Here is a 26,437-nt window from a genome sequence, read left to right as displayed (position 1 = left end):
TGTAATTGCAAAGACCCCTGTCAGCATTATTTCTTCAAGAGAAAAGAGATCTGATGTGTTTACCCTCTCCTGTTCAGTATAACTTATGCTTTTGATATGATGCATCTAGATCTTTATTACAGCCTAACTTATGCTTCTATATCACTCTCTTAATGTGGCAATCAGAACTGCAAACAACATTCTAAGTGTGGTCTGACCACGGTTTGGTACAAGTTGAGCATGATTTCTCTACTTTTGAATCCCACTCCTCTTGAATTAAGCCCCCTAGTGTTCCGATATTTTATTTAGGATACCATGCTAACCTGCATCACTACTTCCTGTGAATTTGTGAATTTGTACTCCCTTTACCTCTTCAGGAATTCCTCAGAGTCTCCGTGTGCAACTCTCATGTACACTGCAGAACTGACTATCTGGTCATCAGAAAATCTGGGCCATAATTTCTAACCTAATGTTCCAATGTCATGTCCATCAGATGCATCTCTCTGGTAAATACTGAAGCAAGTAGTCATTTAATATTTCAACTATTTTGTCATCATTGCCTGTGATTTTATCCTTTGCATCCCATCGTGTTTCTATATCCATTTCAATATCTTTTTTTTTTACTTATGCACCTATAAAGCATGCAGTACTATTTTACGCTCCTTGACAGTTTAAATGTTTTGTCTTTATCTTCTTTCCTATTCTTAATGCATTCTCCATTGTTATACTCCCTCCTGGTGCCCATGTACTTCATCTGTTTTTCCCTTGCCTTCAATTACTGTTAGGTTTAAAACACAATCCACAACTGGAGTTACAGAAGGAAGAGAAGACATATATTAATGCCTGTTATCCATAGCAGTTACCACTCTGAAGCCAGAAGCTATAGCTTGAGGGGCTTTAGTCAACATGAAGCCTGGCTGACCTGGAGGATCACCCACCCTTACTGCTTTCCATTGGCATGTTGGTAGGATTGGCAGGTTGACAATCAACATGACCATCAAGTGCTGGAGGGGGACTCGAATACAGGACCTCTGGCTACCCAATGTGTTATGTTTTTATATATTCGTGATGTTTCAATGCTTAATCTGTTCTTGCTTATTGGTAGAATATCTTTTTCCTCAACTTTATTGAACATGGTAGCAGTGGCTGCTGCCTACGGGGCTGTGAAGACTTCACTTCAGTGAGAATGGGATGTGGTTTACAAGGAGGAATTTGGGGGAGGGAGGAATAGAAACAAGGGCAGGAGATATCTTTCATTCACTCCTTTCATATTTGTAAATTCGGTTCCTCACCTGACAATGAGGGACATATCTTTCCCTACCAATAGACTTTGCTGGCAGCTTCAAGATGCTCAGGAGAGGTGTGTGACTCCATTAAATCCCTGACCTTGCCTTAACAAAGTTGGTGGACTCGCGCAGCAGGGACGGCATGTTTATTCACTGATTGGAGATTGGCACATTGCTTCTTCCATAGGCCTGATTACCACGCTTCCTACTGGAACCAACGTTTCACGTTGATAACTTCCACAATGAAAGGCCATTGAAATTTAAGATTAAATTCTTTTCTTTCTCCACAGATGCTCCCTGATCTACTTTATCATGTTTATTGCCTTGCAGAATGCTTATATTATGGTCACTGTTACCTAGATAGTCAGCTAACTTCACTTCTCATATCTGTTCTGGTTTATATTGCTAAATCGAATTGGTCTGTTCTGACAGGTGCTGTCAGATTTTCTGAGTATTCCCAGGATTTTTTTCGCTTTTCTTTCAGAGTTTCAACATCTGTAGTTGTGTTGTTTCTTTGCCAGGTTTCTTTCATACTGGTTTAGGAAGGAGTCTTAAAGACATTGAGGGAGCTTCATTAGCTTATTGCTTTTTGTACTCCTTAGGGTTAATTAGTTTTAGTGTGCTGGAAACTTCCTTTCTTTTCGCCTAGTTATCAATTTTTTTTGCATTTTTCTTTCTCCTTCTCCTTTCCATGTTTCGGGGTCTGTAAACTATCCCTATTAGTGTGATTGATCTTGTATAATCTTACATCTTTGGCCACATCAACTCTACTTCAGCTTTACTGATGGTGCATTTATTTCTAATGTCATTATAATAACTTTAATAAGTACAGTGTCTTCACATCCATCTTTCTGTCTTCTCTAAATGTGTTATGCTCTGTGGCGTGTTATTTCCATCCTGATTTTCCCGTAGCTATGCCTCAGTAATGCTAACTATATATGAATCATCAAAATGAATGATTGCCTCCAGTCACCCATGTTTTATTACAGAATTGTGTACTGCTTTACAGTTTAAATTATTAACTGAAGCAATTCCTCTCACTTTATCATAGCCATCTTTTTGTATTCCTGTTCTAAAATGCTATTTGTTTCTTGGCCATTTATGCCCTCCCTTAGCTTAGTATCCCATAAAAATGCCTTTCCTGTTTCATTTATAATTTATTTATTTCAATTCTTGTAGCTTCGCTATAACTTACTAATTTTAAACATTTGTTACCTCCCTTTGTAGTCTTTCTGCTGCCACACAGGTCCCATTCCAGTTCAGATGGAGCCTATTCAGTTTCAGTCGAAGGAAACCTGCCTTTAAAAAAAGGTCAGCAAGTCATTTTTATATTAATATCTTTAAGAATGATTTACCTATGTTTTCAGCCACGACTGGCTCTTCAGGGGACGAAGTCATACTAGTCTTAAAGAGGTGGAAGATGACTGCAGTCGGCAGTGAAGGCAGGTCTCAATTCTAACTCTATATCAACACCAATATCTCAAGAACAATGAAGAGTCCAGAAGAAGTGAGAGCAGGAAGCCATCTGCTGGTTAGGATTCCTTGCAGTGTCAACTCTAAGAAAGGAGCAAGACATTCTGCAAAAAACTGGGAGAAAGGAAGTTACATCAGTCAAAATGAACAGTATCTGGACTCCTGATTCCTGTGTTAGTCATTAATTAGTCAGAAATAGTTATTACTGCCTAAGAAGGCCTCCTGAGAGGTTACCAATTATGTAGAATATTCCAAATTCTTGGGTGAGAAATTTGATCATCTATCTCTTCTTATAGCGCTGTTTAGATGGCATATATATGTAATGCTGATGCAAAATATAGTGCAGTAACTCACCGAATCAGTCTGATGTCTACCACTGACTGGGCACTACATAACTTTATCAGAATGCTAATATAATTTTCTGTGATACAACTTTAAGTCCTCTTCTTAAGTTTATTACTGGAAGGCAGGTTATGCTGACCCCATATTACAAGTGAAAAGGTTTTGTTAAAATTGTAATCCATTTACGGTTAGTCGGCCCTTTTCATTTGCCTTCTTGGCATAATACTGTTCTACTTCCTGATAGTTAACTTTTTTTTAAAACCAAGGGGAAAAGAACAATGGTGAATTCATGCATCTGCACAGGGTAGGATTTTGAAAACAGCCTGGGACTTCAAATCACAATCACAATGAATACCTAGAAGGGATAGACAGTGGATACAAGCCTAGACTGTCCTGTTCCTCATAAAACAACCCATCTATTCCAAGTACTAATCCAAAAAACCTTCTTCAAACTGCTTCCAATGCAATATCCTTCCTATTTCAGATATGATCTCATCAATGCCCTTATAGCTGAAACATAACCTCATGACTTTTTAATTGAATTCCCCATTCAATAAATGATTGCATTCAATGAGCTTTCCTAATTATTTACTGTTCTTGCTTGCAAAACTTTTGCAAATCATGCAGTGAGACAACTAGCTTTGCAATCTCTCACCATATAGACAATATGTTTCATTTTTACTCTTCCTGCCAAAGTGGACATCTTTACATTTTGCAATATTTTGTTTTATTCATTCAAGGTATATGGGCATCACATAGCCTTTGTGTCAGAATCACTGTGCTCAGCATTGCCACTGCTCAGAAAACTTAACAAGCTTTCATTTAAAAAAAGGGGTAAATGGATAGTATAAATTTATGTGCTAAAAATGTTTAAATACTTTAGTAAATCATTTAATGTCATGTCTGGAAGTGCTGAAAGAATATAATTTGAAGATTCAGTTTTGGTAATAACCAGCACAGGTTACATTGTCCACAGTGACATTCTAGGTTGTCTCCTTTGACCCTTCCTGATGACTCCAATTTATGTTGAGACAGCAAGTTTTGCAGTAATGCAATGAACAGACTGACATAGACCCACCTGGTTCTTGACTTGATCACACCTTGTTGCAGCACAATCTCATTTAGTTCATGCATTGGTGTCAATTTTTCGACATGCCTATATTTGGTGAAGGTTCCTTTAGACTGGAAAATAATGAATATATCTCCTTTATTCAAAAAAATGAGGGAGACAGAAAACAGTAAACTACAGGCAAGTCAGCTTAACATTTGTCATAGGTAAGATCTTAGAAGCTAATTGTTATAAACATTTCTAAAAGGAGACAAGAAGATCCATAAACACTCACTCCCTCCACCACCAACACTCAATAGCTGCAGTGTGTACCATCTACAAGATGCACAAGATTCACGACGGCCCCTTAGATTTTACCTTCCTAACCCTGACCACTACAATCTGGGAGGAAAAGTGCAGCAGCCATATGGGAACACCACCAACTGCAAGTTCCCTTCCAAGCTACTCATCACCCTGACTTGGAAATATATCAACATTCCTTTAGTGTTACTGGGTCAAATTCTGGGAACTCCCTCCCTTCTAGCATTCTGGGTCCACCTACATCAAATGGACTACTGTGGATCAAGAAGGCAGCTCACCATCACTTTCTCAAGGGCATCTAGGGATGGGCAATGAATTCTGGCACAGCCGGTGACCCCCATATCTCTGAATGAACACAGAAGTACTTCCCCAGCCCGACATATTGGTTGTTGAAGAAATGCACAGCACAGTGTCCCTCATGATATCTGTTGGCATAGACTTTGGAAAAACAGCACACAATCTCTTTGTACAATATTAGTTGCTATAATTTGTCTGGCAAGTTTAATGGTCGCTTTCTTCAGCTAGTGGTAGTGAATGGGTTAATGAAATGGCAAGTGAAGTCACAAGTAATTATTTTCAAATGAGTGGGTAACCCAGGTAGTGGGTGGATGAGATGGATAGCTGGGTAGGTGGGTGGATGGATATACAGATGAGATGGGTAGGTGGCTGAATGGCCAAGTCAACGAGTGGGTAGGTGTTAGTAACTGGGTAATGCATTGAATGGTCAGGTCCAATGGGGGGAATTGGTGTGGGGGCAGTTGTGGAAGGATCATAATCAGATCTAATAGAGTGGTGGGTCAGGTCAGGTCAGTCAGGTGGTGCTTGGGTTGTCATGGTAAAACTCAGCATTTAGATGTGTCAGCTGATGGTCAGGTCCAGTTGTGGCTGTAGTGAGTTTGTCTCGAGGTTAGTAGAGTCTGTCTGGAGGCTTAGTTAGAAGACAGGCACAACACTGCCCAGTACCTGAAAAGAGCGCTCATACCCTTGTCACCCACAATAAATCCCAGCCAATATATTCTCCGCACCCACCCCTCACACCTAAGCCTTGCACTTCCAGATTCTAGTATGCTCTAATAGCTGCTAATCTGCTAGAGTTATCTACTTGTTTTTCTCAATATTCATGCAAAAATTCCTTTTCTGGCTTGTTTCATATTTAAGAAAAACATGTAAGTAGAAAAGGTCAGTTATCATAAATAATGAAAGATTGATACTTATGCAAAACACTCTGCCAACAAATAGCAGTTAAACGTGACCCCCATTTAAACTTGATTTACTGAACAAGACATCGAGTGTATTCAATTCCTCATAATCATCTTAATTAGCATGTTTGTCAATTTGCACTATCCTATTAAGGTGTGTTTAGTACAGAGATTATCAAGCTTAGTTATTGGCAGTGTTAACACACCACACGAAGTTGCAAATATGAATACATGTAAAGAACTCTTGTGCTATATTTTAAACAACCTTTTTATTTACAGTAAAAACACTAGTTGGTTCTGTCACTGCTCCCTTCCCTCATAATACATTGCTTCGTACATGGTTTAGAAAAATGTGACTCAGAGTCAGAATCGAAGTTAGCAGTTTCTGCCTGGCAAGCTACTATACGGCCACAGGATAATTCATGGCTATGACATTGTTATTTTTCTTTCGGAATATCTTTCTTTGAACTCTGCTATCTCATTAACGGGGGGAGCGGGTGGTAGTTGAATTCAGATGACTGCCAAACGATGTTAAAATCAACCAAGATGCTCCAATAATCATTTTATTCAATTTGTTTCCATAATACTATTAGCTTCAAGTTTTTTAAAGAGCTTTTATTTTCCTTTTGACAGCAATCCATTTGTTTGTTCTGCTGAGTGTTCAGACACATGTGCAGAAATGATTACCGGGTTTAGAAGTCTCCAAATCAAACCACCAAAATAATTTCTATTTGCATAATGCAGAGTAAACAAATATACCCAGATGAAGTGTCCATTTACATACACTTTGAGAATTTGTGCACAGTTTAACAAGGGCGGCAGATTAAAGATTTATAAGTTAACGAACCTTAAATATGCAGACGAATATGCTGCATTTTATAAATCTAAAACTGCAGCTTCTTCACACAGAGTACTATAACCATCATATCGCTTGTGAAGCTTAAATGACTGCAAACATTACAAAAATGTTTTTCTTTTTATTTGAAGAGAACCAGAGGAATCCCAGAACTTAATGACAAACCCACATCTTCAAGTACCAATGGTCAGAAACAGCAGGTCAAGTATCAATTGTACTTTGACATACTTAAAATTTGCCTTGCTCAGATATCCGATTGCAAAATTTGCCGCGGTGTTTTAATTCAATTCTCCCATCAATCGGCAAATTACCTTGGAGTGAACTCAATTCCAAAGAGGTGGCAGTTCACCCATCCCCCACCAAACAGAATAGTCATTAATTGATTATGATATAACTGATACCTCTAAGTGCACATCCCAGCTAGGCAAGCAACAGATATCACAAACTCAAGTTACTCAAGTAACATGGAAAGTAATACTGAAAAAGTGTGAGTACACTACCAATTGCAATATGGACATTCTAAAGATCCCATTAAATTTTGATACCCCTCAACAACTTAAGTTGACATTCAACTACCAGTGAGCTTGCAATCACTAAACTGATCTAAAGATAATTTACAGCAAATAAAATTGATTCAAAAGGCATCTCAAAGGAGAGAGAAGATGAGAGGCTGAGAATTGTAGGGTGCAAAATCTAGTGCTTTGGGCCTAGGAGCATAAGGCTTGGCTATCAATGGAAACACTAAAACTGGAGATGGGGAAGTGGCGATCTTTGAGGATTGAAAAATTGGTAATGTTCACCAAGATAGAAAAGTGTAAGACCATGCCAGGATTTGTATTCAGTATAGGACAGCAAAGGGCGGTGAATGAATAGGACTTGTGTGAGTTAGGATGTGAGCAACAAATCTTTGCATGTTCTCAAGTTTATGTAGGTTAGAAGATGACAAGATAGCCAGGAGAGATACAAAATAGTCAAGTCTGGTGGTAGCAAATGCATGCATGAGGGTTTCAATAGTAGGTAAGCAGAGGCAGTGGCTGAGCCAGGTGAAACATATGGAAGATGTGGAAGTATATGGTTTTCGTGATGCAACGGATTTTTAAAACTTCATTCATGGGATATGCATATTGCTGGTCAACATTTATTGCCTATGCCTCAATGTCTTTCAGAAGGTAGTAAAGAGTGGACATCTTGAATTGCTGTGGTTCCAGTGTTGTTCAGGAGGAAGTTATAGGATTTTGACCAAGAAACCACAAAACAAAGGTGAGATTGTTCCAAATCAAATGGCATTTGGCAAGGAGCCTTGGCAAATTGCTGTGGTGTCTCTTGAAGACAGTCCAGACAGCAGTTACTGAGCGTCTGTGCTGGAGAGAGCGGGTGTTTGAGAATGTGATGGTAATCAAGCAGGCTGTTCTATCCTAGATGGTGTCAAGCTTCTTCAATGTCATTGGAACTGCATTTGTCCAGACAAGTGGGGAATATTCCATCATCCTCCTGAGTTGTGCCTTGTAGATGGTAGACAAGCTTTGGCGAAATCAGGAGGTGAGTTACTAACTCCAGATTTCATAGCCTTTAACCTGTTCTTGTGGTTACAGTATTGAAATGACTATTTAAGTTCAGTTTCTGTTAATGGTAACTGATAGGATGTTGACAGTGAGGATTCATTGATGCTAATGTCATTGATAATGCTTCCAACTCTTGTTGTGTTTAAACATGGACTGCTTCAATATCTGAGGAGTCACAAATGGTACTGTACATTATGCAATTATCAGCAAACATTTCTAGACCTGAGGTAATGATGGAGGGAAAGTCATTGATGAAGTAGCTGAAGATACTTGGGTCTGGGATGCTACCCTGTGGAACTCCTGCAGCGACATTTTTGACCTGAGATGACTGATCTCAAATTGGATCCATTGGTTGTGGAACAGTCCATCACTTGCTTTTTATGTTCTTTGGCACACATGTAGTTCTGTTTTGAGGCTTCACCAGGTTGACACCTCATTTTTAAATGTGCCTGGTGCTGCTCCTGGCAAGCCGTCCTGCACTGTCCATTGAACCAGGGTTGATCCCCTGGTTTGATAGTGATGGTTGATTAGGGATATGCCAGGCCATGAGGTTGTACATTGTTTTTGAGTACAATTATTCTGTTGTCAATGGCCCATAGCATTTCATGGATGTCCAATTCTTTTGTACCTCAAAAATTGAATGGACTCTGTTGATCCTCTGAGCTACCTTCTCTTAGAATTGATTTGTGCTGCTGTAGGACTTGTACTTCACTCAACATCTTAATAGTTTTCTCTAGAATCAGATCTTCTTTGGTCTGCAATAATTCTGACAAAGACTCATCAGCAGTTCCTGCAACAATTGAGTGTTGTATGAATTCTGATTTTATTTTATGACTAATCTATAGAGATTGTTAATTAACTATTATGGATTTCTCATCAATTCAAAACTCTTTTATTGAAACTTGCTCTTTCAACAGTTTTATTAGTTCTGAGGTTTAAGCAATTCTCAAAGGCTTTCAGTAACTCTTGAAAAGTATCTGTGGCTTCTTTTACCCCTAGGTGGGTGATAATGCCACTATCTATACAACAAATTGTGTCTAGTCGTGTATTTACATCTTCAGCTTCTGATCGACTATCTCATTTGGATATTATTTGGTATTTCAAAAATTGCTTTCTCCAAGATGTCCAATTCTGCGTCCTATTTGGCCCAACTTAAGTCTGATGCCATGTTGTCCAAATGCTAAATATACTTTGATTTTCTAAAATATATTTATTTTGTAGTAGCAGCAGTTCTGGTGCTCTTTCTCCAAAATTCATTCAGAGGATACAGGTATTGCTAACTAGGTCAGCATTTATTGCCTATCACTAATTACTCTTGAGAGGCTTTTTGAATTGCAGTGGTATTAGTAGAACTCTAATGCTGTTAGACAGGGAATTCCAGAATGTTGATCCAGTGACAGTGAAGTGATAATGATATTGTTCCAGGTCAGAACAATGTGTAATTTGGAGAGGAACTTGCAGGTCATGGTGATGTCATGTATCTGCTGCTTTTATCCTTCGAGATGGAGGTTTTGCATGTCTAGAAGGTACTGTTGAAGCATCCTCAGTGAGTTACTGCAGTGCATCTTGTAGATAATACATATTACTATCATTACGCATTAGTGATGGAGGCAGTGAATGTTGAAGGTGGTGGATATGGTGCCAATCAAGCGGGCTGCTTTGTCCTGGATGGTGTTAAGGTTCTTGAGTGTTGCCAGAGCTGCACCACGACCTGCAAGTTCCTCTCCAAATTACACATTGTTCTGACCTGGAACAATATCATTATCACTTCACTGTCACTGGATCAACATCCTGGAATTCCCTGTCTGACAGCATTAGAGAGCTGCAATCATTCAGGCAAGTGGGGCATATTCCACCACATTCCTGACTTGTGCCTTGCAATTGGTGAAGAGGCTTTGGGGAATCAGGAAGCATGTTGCCTTTAGCCTGCTATCAAAGCCACTGCATTTATATGGTTAGTCTGGTCAGTTTCTGGTCAAAGGTAACCCCCAGGATGCTGATGGTGGGAGATTCAGTGATGGTAATGCCTTTGAATGTCAAGAAGCGATATTTGGATTTTCTCTTGTTTGAGATGGTTATTGCATGGCACTTGTGTGATACACATATTACTTGCCACTTACCTGTCAAGCCTGAGTGTGTCCAGATCTTGCTGCATTTGGGCACAGAATACTGATTTGCTGCTGTATGGCAGGTTTTCCTATGTTTTGCTGCTAATTGGAAGATTTTGATCTATTTTTCAGCTCCACAGTATGAATCCCACTGTTCACAGCCTTATTAATGATTCCCACTTTGATCAACAGTCTTACTGAATCACTCCTGTTGCTTCTGGTTTGAATAAATGATTCCTGTCATTACCATAGTTTTTATTATGGATGACTGCCTTTTCTACAGCTTGACTAAAGTCTCCCAAATGTTCTGTCCCTTTTAGACCAGATCCGCTTAGACTTTTAATCTGCACAACAGCTTTAATTGCTGTCTTCAGAATGTCCCCAAGTCTGTGACCTCATTTTAATATTCTTTACCTGGTCCTTTACTTCCATTATAGTAGCTTTACCTCATGGTGCTCTGGTGATGTGCTCCTTTTGATCTTGAAGTAATTTTATTGCCTTCTCACTTTTTCAGTTCGGATTGCAGCACATTTCTGAATGTGTCACCAGGGATTTTAAGCCTAATTCACAGATCCTCTGATAATAGTTTGCTTACTGCTCAATTTTGAATCGTGTTCACTCCCACAGACCGCAGCTTTGGTGCTGCAGCCTGTATTTCTTTTAGCGTTACTAATTCACCTTCTCCAGGGAGTTGCTAACTCCCCTGTGTCTCTTTACAGGTCTGAAATGCTTTTATTTTATCAGTTGAGGACCGACATGAGGGGTTTTACTTTAGGGTACTTAAATCATCAGCTCTTCCCTGCTGCTGACTGAGCTGGATGATCAGACAATTTGAAGCTGAGTCTGAAGATTTCACAGCACTGCTCGCCACATTGTGTAGGAGCAGCAAAATCAAATGCACAACACTACCTTCCATGTTGTACGGGGATGTCAGTTCACTACACTGTCTGGACACATGCTCATGGTAAAGGTGCCACCTTTCTCTTTTAACTGTTCGAAACTACAGGACCTGTTTAGTCTAGTGTACCACAGCAATAAAATTAGAAGAGTCTCTTATAGTGACAAGACTTTGTTTATGCATGTTAGCTATTAGTTGCTGGTCACATCGATATAATAGACATTGTTCAGAGACTTTGGAGAGGACCAAATGCTAGGTCTCAGTCGTTTGAGATTCTAAGGTGTTCTGCCCACACGTCCATATGGCACCATCATAACAGGTGGTCTGATGGTAGTCCTTACCTTTTTTTATTTATTCATTCACAGGATGTGGGCATCATTGGCTTGGCTACATTTATTGCCCATCCCTAATTGGCCCAAGGACAACTAAAAGACAACCACATTGCTGTGTTTCTGGAGTCACATCTAGCCCAGACCAGTCAGGTCAACAGTTTTCTTCCCTAAAAGGTATTAGTGACCCAGATGGGTTTTTCTTGACAATGGTTTCTAAATTCCAGGCATTTGTTTTATTCAAATTCTAACATCTGCCATAGTGGGATTAGAACCCTGGTCCCCAGAACATTGCCTGGGTCTCTGGATCAATAGTCTAGCAATAATATCACTAGGCCATCGCCTCCCCTTACAACAACCATCACCCTTTCACCGTTTCTGTTCCATGTACAACAATGTCCCTTAAAATGTTTCTGATATTTCAAATCTTGGGTAAAATCCACAGAAAATGTCACATATTTATGTGAGTCTGACAAAAGGCGTAGATATAACATGCAATCTGTTAGATTCATGCTGAGCATAGATTCTAAATGCATTAAAGAAGCTGAAACTTCTGAATTGTGTAGCATAGTAATTCACTGTACTGTCTCATGCTGCTTTATTGCACTGTGGTCGATTAGTCACTAGGTGAGGTGACTTCTTAAAGTCTCACTGAATAATTCACCCTGCAGTTTCAAGGTTTGCCAGTTTTCTGAACCTGCCTGGTAAAACATTGCAGGTCCTATTTAGGAATATTAACAGTAAAATTAATAACAGGAACATTGTCCTGTTAGTCACCCCTGAAGGATGTTAAGGTTTTTATGGAAGGAATCTGTGGAGAGCAACATGTATGGAGCTCCTTCAGAACAATCCTCTTCCATCAATGGTTTTTCAGCATGATGGATGGATGGTTACTGCAGAGCTCCGCATATACAAGCATTTCTAATAAATGATCATTTGGTGCTTTCCATATTCTGTTGCAAAGTATTCTTTTCTCTCTCGAATGTGTCCACAAACCACTATTTCACATATAAAAACTATTCAACAGCTGATGCAGGACAAAATAGTGATAGATAGATATGTCAGGCACTATTTTTGCTTCAAAAGGCATGACCAGGTACTTAGCAACACCTTACCCTTTATACATACCCTACAGTTTAGTTTGTTTATTCTTATTGCAAAATGCTTACAAAATATTTATTTTATGAATAAAACAAGTTTAAAAAATCTGGGTAGTTTAACTGCAAAGAGCTCAATCGCATATCTCCAGGATACATTTTACCGGATTTTTTATTAAAATGAAAATGAGGTACATTTGTCATTTTTTCCTCATTACTATTCTCAACAGTTTATTATAAAAAAAATTAAAATGCTCGTTTTGTCTGTATGAAGGAAAAATTGCTGCTCAGTACATTTCAGATTTCTTCCATTGGGTGCACTTTGACTCCTGGGCAAACAGGAGGTCAAAACTGTTACTTTTTAAAGACTCCAGCTATGCTCAAGTACCTCGTCTTTCTGATGCTGTTTAACCTCTGAGAAATTTCTTACTATGCTCCATCTTCTACTTCCCCACAAGCAGGAAACCTCCCTTTGATGTGTTAGTCTGTGTTTCATTCCCCTTCTATTTTAGCTTCTAACCCCTTTTTCCTCTGGTTCCAATCAGGCTCTAGCCATTCCTCACCTAAATCTTCAACTTTGATGTACTTTCTCTCTCTGCTTGCTGCTAACACTCAACCTATTTGCTCTCCCTTTCTTTTAATTCTTTCATGGGATGTGGCGTCACTGGCCATCATTTGTTGTTCATTCCTAATTGCCTTCAAAATAACTGGCTTGTTTGGCCATTTCCGAGGGCGGTTAAGAGTCAATCACATTGCTGTGGGTCTGGAGTCACATGGAGGTCAGACTGAGTAAGGACAGCCAATTTCCATCCCCAAAAGGACATCAGTGAGGCTGAAGGGCTTTTACCAAGAATCCACAATGGTTGCCATAGTCATTATTACAGAGAACAGCTTTATATTCGAGCATAATTAACTGAATTTGAATTCTACCAACTGCCTTGTGCCAGATTTGAAGTACTATCCCCAGAGCGTTTGCTCTGGATTATTAGCCCACTGACGTTACCACTATGTCACTTTCCCCATGTCATTCACGCGAGTTGACTTAGAGACTGCATTTGACCTTGTCTACTGCTATGTGACACAGTGGAAAGCTAACTATTACAAATATTATCTCTCCATGGATTTTTATTAACTATTTCTATTATAAATTCAAATATCCACATTTTTTGAGGAAATTAATAAATTGTAATTATGCTGTAGGTAAAACCACCGGAATTGCTATAACGCCACTACTGGAAGATCATTGTGTTTAAAGTGTGAAAATCTGGCATAACAAATTCCAGTTCTAAACGCGGACTCTCATGTTGCTGAACTAATTTAGAGGTAATGATCTGAAGGTGTGCACAAATTCCGCCTCCCAGCTGCGGATTTTAAATTTAATAAACAAATCAATCCAGAACAGAAACATCAATGCCTTTGAGCAAAAGAAATCGACCATCATAACTTGGTCCAGCCTTTGTGCCTTTAGAATTACAGCAATGTTGCTGACTCTTAAATTTCCTCTGAAATGGCTTTGCAAATTAGTCACGAGCAATAAAGGTTAAGCCTGGAGTTTCATCTGGAAGGGAGGAGTTTTGAGTTGGGGCATTTGCCAACATCGTGATTGTGCTTCCTGACTGCAGTACCCACTCACATTGTTCACACTGGGTGTTGGGTGCACGCTGAAGTTGGGATCACCATCTCCCGAAACAAGGCAGAAGCAGGATGGAGGTAGGTGAATGCCAAGATAGGCAAGTTCAAAGGTCTACCTCAGATTTGTGGGACATCAGCCCAGGTCTATACATGAGCATTCTAGGTCTCACCCCCTCATCCACTATATTTCCTGCCCCTGCACATGTTCACATACTCTCTTAAGCCCACTCACCAAGTACCCACTATGGACAGAATGCATGAACCTCATAATGAAATAGGGAAACCTTTACTATGGTCATGAAATTTTCAAATTAAACAGTCCCTCAAACATTACTTGGACTCATTTCCTGACTTCCCAAAGCCTGTTCACAGTCTACAAGGTACAGGTAAAGAGTGTGATGGAATACTCCCCACTTGCTCTGGATGGGTGCAGCTTCAATGATGTTCAAGAAGCTTGACACCATCCAGGATAGAGCAGCCTGCTTGATTGGCATCACATCCACAAACATCCATTCTCTTCACCACTGATAGTAGCAGCAGTGTGTATTATCTACAAGATGCACAATAGAAATTCACAAAAGATCCTTAGACAGTGTCTTACAAAACCACGGCCACTACCATCCAGAAGGTCAAGGAAGCAAATACATAGGAATGCCACCAGCTGCTAGGTCCCCTCCAAGCCACTTACCATCCTGACTTAGAAATATATGGCTATTCCTTCACTGTCGCTGGCTCAAAATTCTGGAATTACTTCCCGAATGCATTGTGGGTCTACCCACAGGACACGGACTGTAATGCTCAAAAAGGCAGCATACTACCACCTTCTCAAAGGCAATTAGGGATGGACAATAAATGCCGGTTGAGTCAGCAACATTCACGTGAAAAGATTGAATTAAACAAAACCTTAATCCATTAGGAGCTCATAAAGCTGTCAAAATAAATAACAGTCAATCAAAGGCCTTTTCAATAACATAGTCCTCACAAAATTGTTAATCCAAACCAAGAAACAGTCACTTTGACAGCTGTATGAAGAATCCCTGTTGAGTTGAGATAATTTTCGACATTTAGTAGAACTGACAAGGTGACCTTCCTAACTAGGGCATTGTGTTTTGTCTTCCAGCTGAAGATTGTCCCGAGGCTTTTGTATGACAGATAAGATATGTATCTAGCTTTACAGATAAGAAGTAGATCGCTTATAATAGAACTAGCTGCCTGTATTGTTTTGTAAATTTGGCACAATTTTTTTGAAACAATCATCTCACAAACATAAAACAGGACAGCTAAAAGTATATGCAATATTTGTTGTGTTACCACATAGATTCCAGACCAGACAAGCAGTGTACTTTTGAGCTAGTTCATGACATCATGGCGTATGACATTCTAGAATAAAATGTATTACCTGTCTTTATTCAGGTCTCACTACAATGCAGTCAGTGTAGTCTGTTGAGTCATAGAGTCAGGGAGTTATACAGCATGGAAACAGACCTTTTGGTCTAACCAGTCCATGCTGAACGTATTCCCAAACTAACCTAGTTCTACCTGCCTGTATTTAATGTACATTAATATCAGTAAGCATGGAATCCAGGCTATGTGAAAGTCAGAGATATCATAACAGTGTAAATAGTCAGTGTTGTTTACAAACCTCAAGACATCTATATCAGCAAGAACTCTGGTTCTGTGGTATATGTCTCATGAGTTAACATAAAGACAGCCTCAGGTCATATTATCCGTGGCACATTTGATTCAAGAAACTAGGTCATAATCTTTTCTATTGGATTTATACTTTCAAATCAAATCGATTCAATTTCTTCATTTACTGTCATTAAAATCTATGTCAAAACAACAAAACATCACAAGTCCTATAACTGAAAAATTGCAAGCATTGCAGTTTTCCTCAAGAGTTATTTTTGGTCAACCTTTTCACTAGAAGAGGAACTGCAGGAGGTCTTAAAATGCATAAAGGTAAATAAATCCCTGAAACTTGATCAGGTGTTTCCCAGAACTTTGTGGGAAGCTAGGAAAGAGGTTGCTGGGCCCCTTGCTAAGATATTTATATCATCAATAATCTCTGGTAAGGTGCCAGAAGACTGGAGGTTGGCTAATGTGGTGCCATTATTTAAGAAAGGCTATGAGGAAAAGCCATGTAACTATAGACTGGTGAGCCTTATGTCAGTGGTGGGTAAGTTGTTGGAGGGGATTCTGAGGGAGAGGATTTACATGCATTTGGAAAGGCAAGGACTGATCAGGGACAGTCAGCATGGCTTTGTGCATGGGAAATTGTGTCTCATAACTTGATTGAATTTTTCGAAGAGGTAACAAAGAAGATTGATGAAGGCAGAACAGTAGATATTGTCTGTGTGGACTTCAGCAAAGTGTTCAACAAGGTTCAGCATGGTAGACTGGTTAGTAAGATTATATCACATAGGATCCGGGGAGCTAGACAATTGGATAAAAAAAATTAGCTTGAAGATAGGAGATAGAGGGTGGTGGTGGAGGATTGTTTTTCAGAATGGAGGCCTATTACCAGTGGTGTGCCACAAAGATCAGTACTGGGTCCACTGCTTTTTGTAATTTATATTCATGATTTGAATCTGAATATAAGAGGCATGATTAGTAAGCTTGCAGATGACACCAAAATAAATGGTGTAGTGGAAGTGAAGAGAATTATCTCAAAGTACAAAAGGACTTGAACAGATGGGCCAATGGGTCAATGGTTGGCAGATGGAATTTAGATAAACGTGAGGTGTTGCATTTTGGTTGGTCAGGTTGAAAGAGAAGTTAATAAAGCAAACAGTGTTATTGGCTTTACGATTAATGGCACAGAGTACAAGAGCAAGGAAGTGACGCTGAACTTGTATAAGACACTTGTTAGATTTCAACTGGAGAACTGTATACAGTTCAAGGTGCCACATTATAGAGAGGATATGAATGCAAAGGAGTGAGTGCAGAAACAATTTACATGGATAGTTCCAGGGATGAGAAATTTCAGTCAAGAGGATTGATTGAAGAAGTTGGGACTGCTCTCCTTGGAGAGAAGAAGACTGAGAGGAAATCTAATAGGGGTTTTCAAAATCAAGAGTGGGCTAGAAAGAGTAGATAGATAGAAACTACACCTGCCTGAGAGGGTCAGATTTAAAGCAATTTGCAAAAGAAACAAATGCAAGGTGACAAAAACACCTTCTTAACACAAACCTTTTAGTATGGAATGCTCTGCTTGAATGTACAGGCAAGGTAGGTTCAATAAGGCATTCACGAGGGTTGATTGGATGATTATTCGGAAAGAAATAAAGTACAAGAGTCTGGGGAAAGTAGAAGATTGGCAGTAGTAACATTGCTCATTTGAACAGCCAGAGCAGATACAATGGGCCAAGTGGCCTCCTTCTGTTCTGTAACACTTTAGTAATTCTGTGGAAAAGAGGCAACCAACTTAATTTTCTACCATTAAAATTTATCTGATACATGATAATCAGGTAACAAGGGAAAAGATTATTTTCAGAGACACATTTAACAATACTTACACACTATTAGCTGCAGAGGGACCAACCCTTAAATGAATTTCCAACTATCACTTAATTAACCATAGAAGTAAAGTGCTTTTAACTTTCAATCAACGTTCCTTTTGATATTCCTTTTTACTTCTTGAAAGAAATCTAATGACCAAGCTTTTCATTGAAAATATCATCAATAGATATATTCATTTGGGTTATATGCCGTTTGGGTGTAAGAAAAAATAATCCTCAAATTTAAAACTCAAATTCATTCCCTAGAGCCAAATCTGAAGGTCACATTCCATCAACACGTTCTGCCCAATAAAAACTGAAAGAACTGCAGATGCTGTAAATCAGGAACAAAAACAAAGTTGCTGGAAAAGCTTAGCAGATCTGGCAGCATCTATGAAGAAAAAATCAGAGTTAACTTTTCGGGTCCAGTGACCCTTCCTCAGAACGGACCCAAAATGTTAAGTCTGACTTTTTCTTCACAAATATTGAATACGTTCTGCCCAGTTGTGAAAGACCATGGATTTATTTTTGATTCTGATTCAAAAGCAGATCTTTACAATGCAGTCACTTTTTGTATTTGGCAAGTGCAAGACAACTTGGGAACTGCCTCCATAGTGCATTCTCTTTCTCCTGTCCCAGCTTGCATTGCTGTGGATCAGCTGTCTAACTACTTGTCCAAAGTTGCTTGCAGTTGCCGGCTGAAGGAAAATAAAGAGAAACCACAGTGATGAATCATCTGGAGAACTTTACTCAGGGCCCGGGAAGAAGGTTTTCACCCAGCAATACATATTAAGGCTAGGGATGGATGATGGGGAAGTCAGGGAGCCCCATGAATTGATGTGATAAATGGAGACCTGGTTGTTGTTCAGACTGAGCAGTGAGAGCTGATCCAGGTTGATCCGTGGCACTCTCTGGCCATCCACTGTTTTTCCACATCCACGTGTACTATTGCTGCCAGTTATTCAATGAAAATTGCACTCACAAAGTGATAACGTAAATTATAAGCTGAGGCACAGCAGACTGCATTGTTTGTTTTACTGGTGGCACTGAGCCTCAACCTCAAAGAGAGAAGGACGTCAAATCGAGAGAGAACACTGCTTCAAAGGCATTGGTATTTTTAAATGCCAAGCTGTTTTCTTGAACCTCTGACATCCATATGTTGTAGGTAAATCCACAATGTCGTTAGGGAAAGAGTTCCAGGATTTTGACCCAGTGACACAGAAAGGACTGTGAGGATGATGAGAAGCCTGGAGAGGAATTGGTAGGTGATATTGTTCCCATGTATCTACTGCTCTTATCCATCTAGACAGAAGTAATCTTGAGTTTGGAAGGTCTAAGGTAAATATCTGCAGTGCCTTGGTGGTGATCATCTGGTGGCTGGAGGTCTAGAGGATTCTGGCCTTATGAGAAACTTCTGTGTAAATGCATCCTCACCTACTGGAGGCACTGGGGTCACTTTCCGAGGAGAGGAGCAATAGCTGCTGCCCCTTGATAACCCCAAGACAGACTGCGATGCAGAAGCCATAACCAAACTCACCATTTGGATAGACTCCTTAACCATTTGCTTAATATTGCACATTGACTCATATCTCTGTTAGAGGTTTCCCTGCCTGTCTCTATACATCCAGGAGGTTTCTTGTCTCCTTTTCAAGGCTGGCCGAGAGTTCTTAGAAAATAGAACATGTCATCAGCATGGAACTTAGCATGGACCTGATCCTCAGCAATCTTCCAACCGTAAGGGGCAATGGCCAACTCATCCTCCATAACTGCCTGAGACATGTTCACCAGATCGTATCCCTGAGCCTAATCATCAAAGCATTCCTGTTGAAGTGACCATTTCTATGCTGGTGATGGGCAAGATGCAATGATGTGATACCGCATCCTCCGAGTGTTCTGTGTCCTCATCCTCAGAGCTCAAATTTGGGGTCTCCTGACTATGAGGACTGTAATGGAGAATACAAAAAGTTAGCTTGAGGCAATGCACAATCTCAGTCCAGTCTCACATGTGCCTCTTGTATGCCCAGTTTGGCCTCACACTCACAACTGAGTGTCAGCCCTGCCCTCTAGCATTTGCTCTTCTGCAGGGTCATGCAGAGGTCAGAGATACTGCCACCAGTCCTCGAAAGCTTCCTGAATGTTATGTGCTCTCTTGTCCTTGAGGCATTCAGAAGAATTGCGTATTATCTCAATAGACAGCAAATCCCTTAAAGAACATGCAGGTCTATGGCCTCCAGAGTCATTTTCCTAATGAGTGTTCCATGCACGCATTCTCTGGCAACTGGTACAATTTTCACAATGTGAATTGCTCCCACATATTCAGTCCATAGATTCCATCTGGTGCTGAGGTCAGGAATCCTAATTTCTGTGTGGTATAATTCTCCACTCACATTTACATTGCTTGATGCGATTGTGAGTGCCACTTTGTGGTGACTACACCAGATCAGTTACCTTGGAGATGCAGGAGGATGTTGGCAGTTTTGCAGCGTTGGACTCAGTTTTGCTTTTGACAGCACACTGCTCACTTCTGCTGCAGTCTTTGTCCAGGCTTCCAAGGTGATGTGGGAGGATCTCCTGCTGCCATCACTGAAAAACAAGATCTTATGTTGTTCCCAAGAAGCCCAGAGAGCGAGCTACAAGGAACATCACTAAACTGTGGGGCCGCTCACTCTTTGCACCGACTTTTGAATTGACTGATAACCAGTTATTAGGATCGACAGATGGGACGGGGGTGGCAGCAGCTTCAGGGATTTAAGTGCGGCAGGTGGGGAGGAGGTGGAAACAGCTACAATTCAGATTGTTCCTCTTAGACAGGCAGGATGATGATTTGACTTGCATGAAGTTGTTGCTGGTTCAGGTGCCCAGACGTTTGACTTCACGACTTCTTGCTCACTCTGCTACACCACTGGCTGGGTCCTAACGCAGCATGGCTAATTGATTGGCTACCACGTGATCTGATGGCTAACCACGTGCAATCTTCAAGTCGAAGTCCCGCTGTCTTCTGGACCCATTGTCGGGACACTCATTACAACAGATTTCCACCCTGTGAGATAACAATGGTGTTGGGGTGGGGGAGGATGAATGATTCACAATTGCACAACATATGTACAATGCCAATGTGAACTGGCACTTCATGAGAGGGAAGATAATGTTTACGCTGCACATGTCTGAACAAATACGTTATAATTACACCTAACTGCAAAGATGCACAAACTACTTCTTTGTATCTGGTGTTTTCATTTATAGAAGCTAATGAAAGCTGGATTAGCACATAACACCAGCTTACATTATCACTTTCAATGCACAACTACTTTGGTTTTCTCCATTAATTTCTATTTTCTGCCCTTAAAGCCATCTTACACCAACTAACAACAGGAGAGCTACATTGAATACTTGATTATGTTTTGGAAATAACCTCAATAAGTGGGGCATGATAACTGCATTGAATATTTCAACTGAAATGCTTCCCTCTGACATTTACTATGGAGAGAAAGCAGGAACCAATTTTGTCTTAACTGTGTTATTTGCTTTCTGTAAGGTGTTTCTCACAAACAAAATTATCTACCAAGTGTTCTGAAGTACCTGGCGTCATGCTGTGGTGAAATGCTTCTTGGAATATTATACCAGAGAAAAGGAAAAGGTAAATGGAACCCTTAGCCTACCTGCAAAGCCATTGGAACAGATTTGCTGTGACATTAATGGTATTAGTTGAACTGGAATGGCTGAGGCTGCAGAAATTACAGAGGGGAACACAGAAATGGCAGTGATATTAAATAGTATATCTCCCTCACAAAAGACATAAAAAACCCACATGCCAGAAATAATGGCAAAGAAAAGGTCCAATGATAATGGAAAACTTTTAGACAATCCTCATTCAAGAACAAGTACAACAAACTATTGGAATTGAAAACGCCAAATGACTTGATGCATTCCATTCCAAATCAAATTCTACTTTTAAAAATTTCATGCATGCTTTCTAATCCTTCCTCATCTTCCCTCCATATCATTGTAATCTTCAGCAACAATACAACCATCTGAAATACTGATGTTCTTCTAATTCCAGCTTCTTGAGCCATCACTGGCAGCTTTGCCTTCGCCTGCCAAGGCCTCAAGCTCTGGAATTCCCTCCCTAAACTTTTCCACTTTGCCACCCCTCTATCTTTCTTTCAGACATTTATTAAAAGCTATCTGTTTGACTATGTCTATTTTGTCACTTGTCCGATTATTTATTTATGGGGTTCAGTATCAACTTCTGTTTGTTAAACCCTTTTAGGCACCTTGAGATTTTTTTACTTTCTTAAAGGTGCTACATAAATGCAAGCTGTTAAAAATGGGGCAACGATCAAGGATATTGAAGCATTCAATGTTTGCTCAAAATGAAAGAGTAGGGGCCTCAGCTTACTGTCTCATCTAGAAGAAGGTTCATGATAATGCAGCATTCCCTCAGAACTATACTGTACTGCACTGAATCTGAAGCATAGCCTCTGGGCTGAATTTCTGTCATAGAGCCAGGTACTGGATGTTGGGAAATTTTCCAGCAGCTTCAGAGACAAGGACCCAAATAGTGCACTTTTCAATTCAAGGAGGTGAGTGTGGATAGATTCAGGCTCAGTGCCCTTGAATACAGGTGACCATTTAAACAGCTTGTGTCAAGGTAACATGGTTAAGAGACTCTCCTCAGCTCCCTGGAATTTCATCCTAGTTGTGTTGTGAACTATTAGGTCCTCTGAGACTTAATCTCAAACTTTCTCATCCTTCACCCTGTATCCGATCTATGTCAACAGTGCCAACTCATGCCAGTCTCTAGTCATCTCCACTCCCAATGGTCTCTTGTACTCTCCATGCCAACTCACGCCTGTCAATTCATCTCCATGGACTTTTATAACCCAATGCCAACTTAATGCCAAATCATGATTCCTTACACTGTCCTTTGCCTTTCCATGGCAACTTTAATATTCATCATGGACATATTTCAGGAACCATTCTGAGATTAAATAAGTTAAACTTTGGTTTATCTATTACTTCACTACATAAAAATAGTCGTCTATTTTATTAGAGCTCATTCAATACATTTAAATCCCTCAAGTACTGAAACCTTTAGTAAAACGAGCGTTTGTATTCATAACTGCACATCAAAGCCATCTGATCCTTTAATGGTCTCTCGGAGCTGTTAATCAAACTGGAAACCAAAGCTTGTGATAATGATAAATTGTGGAAGTAGTCAAAAACCAATAATACTTAAGTGATAATCATTCACATGCATGAACAAACATGGATTGAAACTATAAGCATGGATTTTTTCAACTCTCAGAGACCATAGGGAGGAAAACATTTTTTTTAAATTTAAAGGACACGGAACTTACATAACTTTATGTTTGAAAGGTCCACATGCCTTATTCCCACCTCAAGAACATGTACTTCTGCACCATAAAGTTGTGAAACATACCCTACTGGATGAGTCCAATTATGGAGTGAAAATTGTGCCTGCTTATTGGAAACTTAGAAACATAGAATATAGGAGCAGGAGTAGGTCATTTGGCCCTTCGAGCCTGATCTATCATTCAATATGATCCATGGCTGACCATCCAACTCAGCACCCTATTCCTACTTTCCTCCCATATCCTTTGATCCCTTTAGTCCTCTGAACCATTTTTACATCTTTCTAGACAGTCCTCAATGTTTTTGCCTCAACAGTTTCCTGTGACTGAGAATTCCACAGGTTCACCATTCTCTGGGTGAAGAAATTTCTCCTCATCTCAGTCTTCAAAGACCTACCCTTTATTCTTAGACAGTAACCCCTGGTTCTGCACTCCCCAGTCACCGAGAGCATTCTTCCTGCATTTACGCTCTCTAATCCTGTTAGAATTTTGTAGGTTTCTATGAGATGCCCCTCCTTCTTCTAACCAGCATAATCTAGAAAGTCCTAACCTATCCAGTCTCTGTTTATAAGTCAATCCTGTTGTCCCAGAAAATGTAACTCTTAATTTCTCACCATAGCCAGAGTACCCTTCCTTTGACGAGGAGACGACAAATGCACACAATACTCCAAGTGTGGTGTCACCAAGGCCCTGTAAAGTTGTGGCATAACATCCCTGCTCTTGTACTTGAATCCTCTCGATACCAACATGCCATTTGCCACCTTAAGGCTTGCTTAAACTTCATGCATGTACTGTGTGCTAAGTTTAAATGATTCAGCGGAGTTCATGTTTCCCTAACGTGTATTTCATGCCCTACAACTTTTCCCTATTTGTGAAATTCAGAGCTGCTATAAATGAGGATCCTATAAATTCAATCCGATATGATCAAGATTAAAGTTGGGTTACATTCTCAACCTGAATTTTTCTGACTGAAGGGTAATTGTGCTACAGCTAAGTGTAGAATTGCTTAGCACAGATGCGCCCATGTCAAGCAACCTGTTAACACTCATTACTCAAGATCAGAGAAGAGCAATGGCTACATTGGCAGTGTATAGAGTTACCACCCTACTGCTTCTGAAATTGGATAATTTATTTTTTGGACAAAAGCTACTAAGCTGTAAATCAAACTGGAGCGAGGTTTTGAAAGACTATAATTGTGTTTTCCACTTAATTAAGTTTACAACGTGAAGGTATTAACATTTCTGGTGAACTTTCACTGCCTATAAGGAAAACATCCAACTCAAGCTGTGTTCAAATCTTTATTCTGTCATTGTCCTACCCCTTACTTTTGTATTGGACAACTATTCATGAAGCACTGGAGGGTTGTATAATTTTGAGCCATGATAGAAAGTAATGGCTCAGTAAGAGTTAATATTGGAAACTGCATTCAGACCCAATCCGTCTGATGATGTCACACAGTCCTGGTTGGAGAATTGAAGAGACCAGTCCTAGATCTCAACGCGATCAGCCACCTCATCTCTGGGGTTCTGAAGAAGAGTGTAAATGGACTCAAAACATTAACTCTGATTGTCTGACCACAGATGCTGCCAAATGTGCCGAGTTTCTGCATTGCATTCTCTTTTTATTTCAGATATTTAGCATCCACTTTACTTTGCTTTTATTTTGGTGTCATCTCTGGCTCTGATAATCTTTGTAATTATGCTGAACTAAGCAATGCAATTTGTTCTGATTGCTATCGTGCAATAAAGTACATCTTGTTGTTAAGAGACATGCATCTTCTTATTAAGACTCACAGGTTGTTAATCTTCTACTACTTTTAACTAAACAGGTCTTCAGATACAGTGTAGAAAAGAGGATTGGTAGCAGCCTTCTACCCAACCAAAAGATGTCAGTGGTTGATTCCACAAAAATATGACATGAATAATATCACACAGCATTCAGGAGGGAAGAAAGGGAAAAAAAAGCTCCCTTATATTGGATGCAATTCTGAACAATCTTCTAAATTACTCAAGAGCTAACATTTGGCACGTCAAATAAAAGATGCAACATGTTTCAAGGATTTTTCTTTTCAATGAAGTATTATCCTTGGGATGATATCCGACTCTACATTCTCGAAGTGTGGCAGACAGCAAGGTGCATAAATAATTTCCCCTTTGAACCTCCCTCTGAACACAAAGCTGGAACTGATTGTTTACAGAACATTAGCCAGAAGGGGAAGTGCTATAACTCACAATAGGTCAGTATGGTAAATGTCCTGCTCCACGGAGTGCTACAGAGAGTGAAACTCATTCAATGTAAAAGAATTCAGCATTCAGAAAATATTGTAAAGGCTAAAGTGCATTGTCTAACTGTACAAAACCAGCCAGCCATTATCACATACCACTTGCTGGTAAAAATCAATGATCTGTTTAGTGTGTTATAGCTTAAATATCTTTAAAGTAGAAATCCCATATTTACTAATCTTTAGTTCTGCATCTGTTATCATTCAAAACACCCTTAGTCATTGGTCAGACCAATTTCAATCCTAGAGAAGGATTTTAAGCTCCTGGTCAACATGCTGTTGTAGACAGAGCACCACACAGATTTTTCACTCAGATACAATTGAGAGACTATTGAACTTACCTGCAAGTAGCAAACACCACCGTCTTAATGTTTCAGAGATCGAACTGGACTTGATATTTTCCAGCACGCGTAAGCCACACAAGCAGGGAAAGTATGCCCCTTGGAATACTACCAGCACAATTCACTGCCTTGCTTGTCATTTCTTTGTTCTCTTTACACTTGCCTCAGCAGCAACCATGCTGTTAGTGGGTGGAGATTTGCCTGCATTCAACTTCCTGTTATCAGCTCTAAATAATAGCTCACTCACACCCTTCTTTCATAAAACAGATGCCAGGAAAGTACAAAATGCATGTACCATAAAAATACCAGCCTTCTCACAGGCGTATGGCAAATGTCTCCAGGCTGTCTGCACAAGCAAGCATTTCAAAATGACGAATGGGCACTGATTGACATTTCAGTGCTTTATTCTCTCCCACTATTTTACAGCTTCAGTCTTTTAATGAGCTGGAATCGTATCCTTCAAGGGAAGCTAGGCACAGCAGACAATTGTTCCTTTAGAATTTAATTCACATAGGTAGATAAATTTGCAACAGAATGTCACCAATATTAACAATTTTTAGCCCTCTTTCATATTCAATATTGAAGCTGAAGCTGTTCTGAAGGTGTCCTTGAATAAGGTTGGAGACAGTGTTATATTTATGGTAAACATAATGGTAGTTTAACCAATATAATGAGGAAACAAAAAAAACTGCCGGTGCTGGAAATTTGATCCAATACCAGTAAGTGTTGAAAACATTTAATGAAACAAAATAAATAAGTCAACATTTCGGGTGTGAACAACGTTAAATTGTTATTTTAGCCATTTATTTT

General features: G+C 39.7%; 1 protein-coding gene across 1 annotated transcript in view; it reads right to left on the bottom strand.

Annotated features, from left to right (window-relative positions):
- The window catches only part of LOC109913154 (beta-galactoside alpha-2,6-sialyltransferase 2-like), a 59,946-nt gene extending 34,179 nt beyond the window's left edge, over positions 1 to 25,767 (bottom strand). The window contains exons 1-3 of the mRNA XM_048598147.1: positions 25,628 to 25,767; positions 4,159 to 4,262; positions 2,621 to 2,852 (exon numbers count right to left, since the gene is read on the bottom strand). The gene's annotated coding sequence lies outside the window, so the exon portion shown is untranslated. The remainder of the gene's footprint in view (positions 1 to 2,620; positions 2,853 to 4,158; positions 4,263 to 25,627) is intronic.
- Positions 25,768 to 26,437: the final 670 nt, after the last annotated feature.

Source organism: Rhincodon typus, chromosome 6, assembly GCF_021869965.1.
Source record: "Rhincodon typus isolate 14 chromosome 6, sRhiTyp1.1, whole genome shotgun sequence".
Lineage (NCBI taxonomy): Eukaryota > Metazoa > Chordata > Chondrichthyes > Orectolobiformes > Rhincodontidae > Rhincodon > Rhincodon typus.
The sequence above is the reverse complement of the archived record's forward strand: the minus strand, read 5'-3'. Positions and strand labels throughout refer to the sequence as shown.